The sequence below is a fragment of the Pogona vitticeps genome, chromosome 5 (genome assembly GCF_051106095.1).
Source record: "Pogona vitticeps strain Pit_001003342236 chromosome 5, PviZW2.1, whole genome shotgun sequence".
In the NCBI taxonomy this organism is placed as follows: Eukaryota; Metazoa; Chordata; class Lepidosauria; order Squamata; family Agamidae; genus Pogona; species Pogona vitticeps.
Window position 1 is genome coordinate 9868942 of NC_135787.1, and position 9639 is coordinate 9878580.

Below are 9639 nucleotides of genomic sequence, written 5' to 3' on the forward strand. Positions count from 1 at the left end.
AAAACCTCATCGTAAAGCAAATTAATCGTTATGCGAAGCAATCGTCTAGCGAGGCACCACTGTACATTTTACACTGCAAACCCTGTTTTAAGAATGTTTAGAATACTCTTATGAGAAGCAGCTAATGTATTCCCTAAAAAAAATAAGCCCTAACTTCCCCTCAGCATTTTTAAAGGTTTTGACAAATAAGAACATTAATTAAATCAAATGACTACTTAGGAGTATTTCCTGCTATCTGTCTACATTTCGGAAAAAAAAACCTGCTTTCAGTTTTATTCAAGATTTATTCAACATGTGAAGGTTTTTAAAACAACTTTGAAAGTGTTGCAACACTTCTGTAAGGGTGGGGAGAAGTTACATTTCTTCATAAGTATGTAGCCAGTCAGAGCTATGAACAATCAGCTGCTCCCCTAAATACACAGAACTAGTTTTCTCTAAGCTAAATCCCACAAAGTATATTGTATATATGTATGAAACACAGCAATTACAGCTCTCAAAGTGCACACTTAAATGGCCCTTAAGATGTATCCAGGTATAAAGACAGACTCTCCTCACATGTCTTTCTTCAGCCCTATGCATCTTTCAGCAGGTAATCACATTATGTTTAATCAAGCTAATATCCAGATAAATGGATATAAGACAGCACTCTTGTTCACTGTGTTTGTCTACAGACCTTTACTGCCTGCCTCAAACTTCTCTAGTCAAAACCACTCTCTGAACATTACATTTGTCCGCCTCATGTTTAAGGAATACCCTGTATTCCAGAGCATCTCATAATATAACGTTGTGGCCAACATTTCATACTTCTAAGAATGTACTGGGTTTTCATTCATCTTTCAAATTCCCTCAAGAATCTCAAGGTAGGAAGCATGAACAAGTGCTATTCCATTTCACTGTCACTTCACAAACAAACTCTGAGATAGGTGAATCTGACTGTGTGCAGCGTCAGCAAGCTTCAGAGTTAAGCAGGAATTCACACTCACTTCATCCCAGTCCAAATCCAACATCCAAAAAGCTACCCCAGAATGTAGAGCTGGGGTTATCTTCCAAAGAGGAAGATTATCTTCCTTTTTGGAAGCTTGATCTGCTATTTCTATTCAACACAGTGGTGCGTAACATATACTGGCACAATTTCTCTGCCTCTATATGTACACACATCAGTGTATAACTCATCTAAGTACAATCACACATTTCCCCTCCACATAAACTCTGTTTTCCTCTATATTCAAACCCTCCATATGGCATCTGCTCTTTCACTAAGACACAATTTTCTGTACTGATTTTCTCCACCCACAACAGTTTCCCTTCTGGACTCATCACTTATATTTCGCTAACCTGTTACTCCAAAACTCCCTGACCACATCCACACACCTCCTGTTTTTCTACCCCATGAAGAAATGCCACATATTTTAAGTCTTTTAAAATAATTCTCAAACACATACATTTTGTACACAAGAGAAAAGAGTTTACAAATGCAGACTTTAGACATCCTTCAAAACTGGAGTTTGTTCTAATTCTCTGCTGAAAGGTGCAAACTGAGGCATGACACCATGCAGTGTATGAAAACTCCCTCAAAACCCAACAGTACCTCTCTGAACATACCTTTATGGAACATGAACAGCACAACAGTCCAAACATCCCTAACACAACCTCATTCCTGCACATACATGCACGTTTTCTTCTAAAGTATCATCAGATCCTGCAGATTTACAAGAGCAGATCAATATGTGCCAAGTGCACAAACTTAAACCTATTAGATTGCAAGCTTGCAAAGCAGGGTCTATTTCCCTCTCCCGGGACACACACACACACACACACAAATAAATGGCTGCTTGCACAGCAGCCATTTATTTTAGGGACAATTAATAAGGAGGGTGGGGAAAGCTTTCTCACTCACAGTGATAAGAAATCACTTGCAATGCCATGGTTCAAACGCAACCCCCCCAGTTCCACGAAACACAACCCACACCAGTTGCTTCCGAGAGCGCACTTAAGCCTGTCTGCACTCCTGCCAGCCTGAACGCCGATCCTCGCCCTCGCCAACCCCTCCTCGTGTGAAGAGAACACGGATCTAGTATAGAGTTCTGACCCGCCACCGTTCGTTCCCTCACACCCGCGGCCCAACCTCTGACGTCTGGGCCCAGGCACCAACGGAGCCACACATACACACACACACGCACACGCACACAGAGAGATACGCCCCGACACCACGAGCCCCCTCGGCGCTTCCTCGCGAGTAAAGCCCTGTTGCCTTCCCTCTGCTCCAGAAGCCCGAGGACGGAACCCGGGCTTGATGGCTTCCTGGGCGCGCCCGCCCGCTCGCCCTCTTCGCCTCTCCTCTTCCCATCCACACGTACACACCCCCCGAGATACGTGTCCCGCCGCCGCTACCAGACACCACCACCACCACCACACCCGATGGGCTCGGCGCCGGGACACTTCGTCACCTCCACAGGTCGAGAGGCCTAGCAGCGGCCGGCGTGGCTGGCCCGGGCTCCGCCACCCCGTCCGGGCTGAGGGGAGGCGAGGCGAGGCTCCACCGCCAGGCCGCGACCACGGAGCCGCTCTCCCCGCCGCCCCCAGGCCGCTCGAAGCGGCCAAACAAACAAGGCCCCTCCCGCCTTGCTTGCCTGGCCTGCCTTCCCGTCCCTCAGGGCGTCGAGCCCCGGTGGTGGTGGTGGTTTCCCCCCCTCCTCCTCCACCTCTCTCTTTCTCCTTCCCGGCGGCCCCGATCTTGGCCTTACCTGCATCCAGCCCCCGGGGGGTCCGTCGTCGATGGGGCTGAGGCAGCGGCTCAGGCGGCGGGGCTGAGGGCAGTAAAGACATGCAGGAGGCAGCGGCCGGGCCAGGCCGGGCCGAGCGCGGAGCGGCTGGGGAAGGCGTCACGGACCTGGCACCGAGGTGGGGACGAGGCGGGTGAGGGAGAGAGAGAGGAAGACGACAGAAAGACAAAGATAGGCACAGTCACAAACACACAGAGAGAAACGAAGAAAGTGTGTGTGTGTGTGAATGAGGAAGAAGCAGGACGGGCTGGGCAATGGACGGTCGAGAGAGAGAAAGAAAGAGAGTGTGCGCGCCTGTGAGGGAAAGCGGGCAAACCACCCCTGCCCGACCGTCTCTCTCTCTCTCTCTCACATACACACACTTCTTCCTCCTTCCTTGACAGGCAGCGAATAAGGGGACTAATAATGGAGGAAGGGCCTGGCCTGCCTCCGTGACACGACATGAAGGGAGGGACCAAGCCGCCTCCGCCTCGTCGTCGTCGTCCTTTTTCTTCCCGCCTCGCTGCCTCTTTTGCCCGCCTCACAGAACCTGAGGGGAAGGCCGCCACCAGGCGCTGCGGGCGAGGGGTTGTCTCCTCACAATCTGTCCTCTTTCTTTCTCCCCCCTCACCGCTGCTTTTCGTCTCCTGCCCACAGAAAGCAGATCCTGTGGAGAGTGGCGGCCAAATCGGGGTCTTTCTGGGGGGGGGGGTCGGGTTCAGATGTTATCCGCGTTGCTCCGTGTAGAACCGGCGCCTCGCTTGGGGAGTGTGAACGAGACCCGATGGGCATGGGGGTGCCCGGGGAGCCGGTGGCATGCCAAGCTGGCCCACAGGGACTAAACCTGTGGAGGTAGCCTCTCCGCCATAATAAAAGCAGGTCGTTAAAATGAGTTAACAACAAAGCATAAGCAACACCAGACTGAAAAATGGTTGCCCATTCAGTGTGATATTTACACTGGGTTTGAAACAGGATAGTGGGTCGGCACTGCTAATTTCGGTGTGCATTGCCCTTCCTGGCATCTCACTACTTCTTAAAATTTTATTTATAGGATGACTGGGGTGGTGTAGTGCAGTGGTTCTTAACGTGGGCGATAATGCCCCCCAGGAGGCGATTTCATTTTTCAGGGGGGCAGTAGAATGAAAAGGGGCGGTGTGGGGGCGCTGGAGCAGAACGGGGGGCGGTAGGGGGGCGCTGGAGCAAGCCAAACCTGTGAAGATGGCTGCACCCTTTCTATAGTGCATGAATATATATTTTCCTACAATTTTAATTTAGTTTCAGACTTTTTGTCTTGAAATTTTTAGTTCCTGCATTTGTTTTTATGCCCTTTTTATATTTCATCTTGCGTCTTAAAATTCACTTGCAACTAAATCATTAAATGTTACTTTTTGGGGGGGCATTTCATTTTCTTGGAATTTAATTTTGTTTTCAGGGGTCATTGGATTTAAGTGTCTTAAATAAATAAATAAATAAATAAATAAATAAATAAAGATATCATCACCGTGGGGAGGGGGGCGATGATAACTTCCTCAATGGCTCAAGGGGGCGTTTCTTTCAAAAAGGTTAAGAACCACTGGTGTAGTGGATAGAGTGATGGAGCCAGGACCCAGGGCGACTGGGTTTGAATCCCTGCCATAGAAACATACTGAGAGTGGCATTAAAAACCATTCCTGAAATATCTCATGTTGAAAAAGCCTTCTTAGGGTTGCCATAAGTCAGTTCTGGCTTGACAGCCCATGCCAACATACAATGTTACATGGAAACTTAAGATCCCTGCAGTATAAAAGCTGTGATCCATCTGGTTCCCAGAGCAGTTAGCTTGTCAGCACATACCATACAATTTAATTTTGAGGCTCGTTCCCACCCGGTGCTGCTCAGCTGGACAGTGAAGAGCATGGCTATGCAGAGAGGAACTGAAAGAAGCTTGAGAAGAGGCCAACAGAATGGGCAGAGAACATCTAGAGCCTAACAGCTCAGCTGGTTGGCCTTATTCTTACTAGACCAACAAGTGTATGTTCTTCCGCTCATATGTCCCAATTATATTCCTAATTTATTGAAGCCAAACTTCAATCTAGCAGTTCGAAAGCATGTAAAAATGTGAGTAGATGAATAGGTACCACCATGGTGGGGAGGTAACGGTGTTCCGTGTCTAGTCGTGCTGGCCACGTGACCACGGAAACTGTCTACGGACAAACGCCAGCTCTATGGCTTGGAGACAGAGATGAGCACCGCACCCTAGAGTCGGACATGACTAAATATCAAGGGGAACCATTACCTTTCCCTTTAAGCTTCAGCAACCACCCAATACCTGGTTTAGATAAAATTAAAAAAGCATCAAATTGGCCTTCATAGATTTATCTGTTTTTCTTCTTTTTCATATCCCATGTCTGTCATAAGCTTATTCCCTCTACTACCCTCAGCTGCCTTATGTACCCATCCTTATTTAACAGATTCCACCCATTTCCATTGTTCCCTAGGTGGCTAAAATGTTAAAAGTACAAGGTACCATCTCTTACTACCTTTGCTTCTCCATTGAAACTCCTGGCTTCATCCGAAAGTTGCATTTGGAATTCCATTTACATGCACTTGCCTCTAATTTGAGAAACTCAGCGACCTCCGTTATTCTTTGCAGAGTAATGTATGTTCCATACACACTGACAGTCTTAGAATATTATTATATCCACAAAAAGGGTTATGAAGTGCTGTTCAACCTAGCACTGAAAGCTCAGGAAAACACTTCAAAAGTTTCTTAAATCTTATCAGGAGCAGGAACATACAAAGTTATTCCAACCTAATTGCAATATTTGGCAATTACCCTATAGTATCAGTGCAGCATTCAAAATAATTATAACCTATGAAGTATGAACTGTTATTAAGTTAATGTTAGGGGAATTATTAAAGCAGGAAGTGACTCATGCTAAGTTTTGTTTTGCTTTTGGCCACCACTCTTGTGTAGACAGATAATTAATGATGGAATCTGGATGAAACTTGTGGGAGTTCACTCTACAATTTTTCCCCACCTCCAGATCCACAATGAGGTAAAGGTTCCCCTTGACATTTAATCCAGTCGTGTCCGACTCTAGGGCACCAAGCCCAGCGTTTGTCCGTAGACAGTTTCCGTGGTCATGTGCCCAGCGCAACTAGACACGGAACGCTGTTACCTTCCCACCAAGGTGGTACCTATTTATCTGCTTGTATTTACATGCTTTCAAACTGCTAGGTTGGCAGGAGCTGGGACAAGCAACGGGAGCTCATTCTGCCGCGTGGATTCAATCTTATGACTAGGCTGGTCTTCTGATCTTGCAGCACAGAGGCCTCTGCGGTTTAACATGCGACACCACCACGTCCCAGTAGCAAATCCACAAAAAGTGACATTAAATCCAAATTCTCAGCATCATCATCCTCCAAAGAAGACATTTTAGATCTCTTCTCACATTATTTTTGCTCCAGTTCACTTGCATTTATAGCCTAATGCTTGCCAGTATCCCCAAGTCCTGGCATGCATCTCATGTTGATGTCCTAGATTAGAGCTGTTTGCCCTCATCGCATCCTCTGATAAAACATCTACTCTGAACACTTTTCTCACATACAAGTATTCTAGCATTTGAGAATTCAGTTTGTTAAATCCAGAGTCCATAACTCCATTAACTTACTTGGTCTTTAAACTCACTTAATCTAAGACCAAAATCAAGTTAAACAAAATAGAACAACTAACCTGTAAAACAAGCATTAATATATTGCTCAATAAGCAACGTGCAAACTTTAAATTAGCCAAAGCATAAAGACTCTGTTTCTGTAATAGTACAAAGGACTGACAGATTTCACATTCTCAGGATAAAATCCACTGAATACATGCTAAACTCGAACATACTAAAGAACTAAGGCAAGGTTCAAATATTATATCTGGGGCTTTATGATTCAGGATAAATAACTATTTTTTCCAGACCGGGTTGTGCCTAGCATTAATAAAACATTGTCTTTCTCCTATGAACTGCAAGCACAATTGATTTTCTATACTACAGTATTGCGGATAACTCAATTTTCTTCTGTATTTTCATCCTGTAATGTTCCATCTGCATCTTACACTGCACTCCTGTGGGTGGGAAAAGCCCCCTTCACCTAAGTATAATTATCAATATTTATTTTCTGCTAAGTGTTTATTAAGTTAAAGTGGTTTCCCATTGCTACCCATAAAAGGTCAAACAGTTACCGGTAAGTGTTTTGGATTAGAGGTTTACCCTGGAAGTGCTGAATTCGGGAAAGAAAACACATAACAGAAATTTGACTAGAAAGCTCCCCTCACCCTTTAAAAAATATTGGTATAATGGGGGGTATAGCCATTTATTTTAATATGGTTTTAAATGTTTGTTTTTCAGTTTCATTTAACTCATTTAATATATTTTGGTTGTGTGTTTTTATATCATTGTTACTGTTATGTGAATTGCTCAGCGTGACTATCAGTCAGATATGCAGTATAACAAAACAAACAAATAATAATAATTAATAATAGAATGAAAAACATGCCAGCAATACCAGCACAAGACCTAGACTGCCTTAACCTGCTAATAACAGATCCAATGGATATGGGGGTTGAAGAAGAACACACACACAAAAAAGGATCAGATTCCTCTGGCTGCTTTTAGAAAAGGTAACTAAACTTAATCATAGCTCTTCAATTTAGATCTATTTAGACTAGAAATAAGCCTTGCAAGATTGTGGTTTTATTTTTTGTTTTTTTGTGTGTGTGTTTTTTGAAAATCCCAATTCAGAGAAAGTTGTATATATGGGATTAAAAAAAAATTCTAGAGTCATCATCCTCCATGAAGTTTATTTCAACATGGCAACCCTTTTGGTTTTTCTTTTAGGTATAAAACACTCAGAATAGGTTTACCATTTCCTTTTCTGGGGGAGTTCGCTGTGACTGTACTGTAGTTTGCTCAAGATTACACAGGCTGACTCTTCTCCTAGGGGGCATAGTGGAACATTTAATTCCCAAGCTCTGGATCTGCCTCCAGATATCTAATTCAGGGTGTCTCAGGGTGCAACTACATAACGGGGGAAAACTATATTAATCTGCTCTGAACTGGCACCCGAGAAGTCAGGTTTACCCAGGTAATTTTTTTTTTTCTGACCAGGCTGGAGTCAGCAGAAAGATTACAATAATCAGTTATTAATTTCTAATTTGAATACTAGTTTCTGAGTTACAGAAATATAATTCCCTAACTTAACACACCAGTTCAAAATGGACAGAGTAGCAGAAATTATAATATCTTATCATTTGTCCAGTTCAAAGGCTTGTGTAAAGAGGAACATTTTGAGTTTTCATACACAGCAATAAAGCAGATCCACTATTACAGTTTAGGTTATAACTGTCTGTTTCTCAGCCTATGGAGAGGTTGGGGTGCAGGGAAAAGGAGGAAAATAAACCAAGCTTCCCAATGCTTTTGCAGAAGTTACACTGCTGTTTAGTGTTCTGGAACCTGGTGTGATCTAATGATATGACTGTGTGAACAAGACACACATTTGTGTATACATATACCTTCCCTCTCTTCTCTAGTCAAAACCCATGTATTTCTCTTGGAATTGCAGGTTTACTCCTCGACGTGACTGGTTGGGTTCTGGGATGTCCGACTTTCTCATCAGTGAGGAAACAATCCGTTCATAGATAAGAATAAGCATACAGCTTACCGAGGTGGGAGGATTGTCAATCAGCTCTAATTTGCAGCTTGTTAAGTTAGCTTCTGCTATAGCCATCTGGACTCGCAGGCAGCACAACTCCAGCAGAAGCTGCCTTAATAAGCTGCAAACAAGGGATGATTGGCAATTTCCTCACCTCTTTTTTTTTGTCACCTAGATATTCTAGTACAATGGTTCTTAACCTTTGTTACTCGGATGCTTTTGAACTGCAACTCCCAGAAACCCTAGTCAGGACAGCTGGTGGTGAAGGCTTCTGGGAGTTGCAGTCCAAAGCTCCTGAGTAACCCAAGGTTAAGAACCAGTGTTCTAGTACATCCCTTCCCAAACTTTTTTGGGCACAACCATAAACACAATATGAAAGAAATATATAGGCCAAATCAGGATTGTAGACGTTGCACAAGGAACCATATAAGGGTGTGTGTGAAGAATTCTTTGTGCCCCCTTTCAAATATGCAAGGGCCCCCCAGGGAGCCATAAGGCACCCATAGAGAATGGCTGCTATAGCATACCTTTGCACCAAGCCTTTAAAAACAAAAAGAAATGAAACTGGAGACAAGGGGTGCTCAGTTGAGGGTAAGTGACATCCCAGCAAGTATGCTTTCAGTCTCATCACCCTGCTAACCACCCGCACCCCTGTTCATACTTTTTGTCTCAAGCAATCACACTTCCGGAACCAATGTTAATATATTCCATTGCAAAAAAGAAAGAAAGAAAGAAAGAAAGAAAGAAAGAAAGAAAGAAAGAAAGAAAGAAAGAAAGAAAGAAAGAAAGAAAGAAAGAAAGAAAGAAAGAAAGAAAGAAAGTAAAAGCCTTAGCAGTGGAGGACAAATGTACAGATTGGTGGAGGAAATCTCTGGGCTGAATTGCATGAATATAGATGTCACAATCACAATTCCAGAGCAAGTCTCATATTATTTGTCAATGTTGTCACTCCCTTGCTGGGCTATTTAGACAGCACATACCACTTAAACAGAATGGAGCAATGGCAGCAATGGGTTGGAGTTTTATTTGCAACCGTGTATGCTGTCTGTGGTTTGTGTGACTGGGAAGGGTTTTTCTGGGCTATGGGGATCGTCTGCCTACCCATTACTAAACAGTAATTCCTTCCAGCCTTTTATTTCAAAGAGAGCCCTGCCTCTTTGCTGAGTGTTTTCTTTTCCTCTCTTTAGTCTTTTGGTGG

At 44.1% G+C, this 9639-nt stretch overlaps 1 protein-coding gene and 1 long non-coding RNA gene across 2 annotated transcripts in view; one reads left to right on the forward strand and one right to left on the reverse strand.

The window, feature by feature from the left end:
* CNOT6L (CCR4-NOT transcription complex subunit 6 like) overlaps positions 1-2886 on the reverse strand; it is a 48470-nt gene extending 45584 nt beyond the window's left edge. The window contains exon 1 of the mRNA XM_020805220.3: positions 2745-2886. The gene's annotated coding sequence lies outside the window, so the exon portion shown is untranslated. The remainder of the gene's footprint in view (positions 1-2744) is intronic.
* Positions 2887-7275: 4389 nt separating this feature from the next.
* On the forward strand, positions 7276-9267 carry LOC144589576 (uncharacterized). The gene is made up of 2 exons (XR_013545763.1): positions 7276-7410; positions 9116-9267. It is a non-coding gene; the product is annotated as an uncharacterized LOC144589576 (long non-coding RNA).
* The last annotated feature ends 372 nt before the right edge of the window (positions 9268-9639 follow it).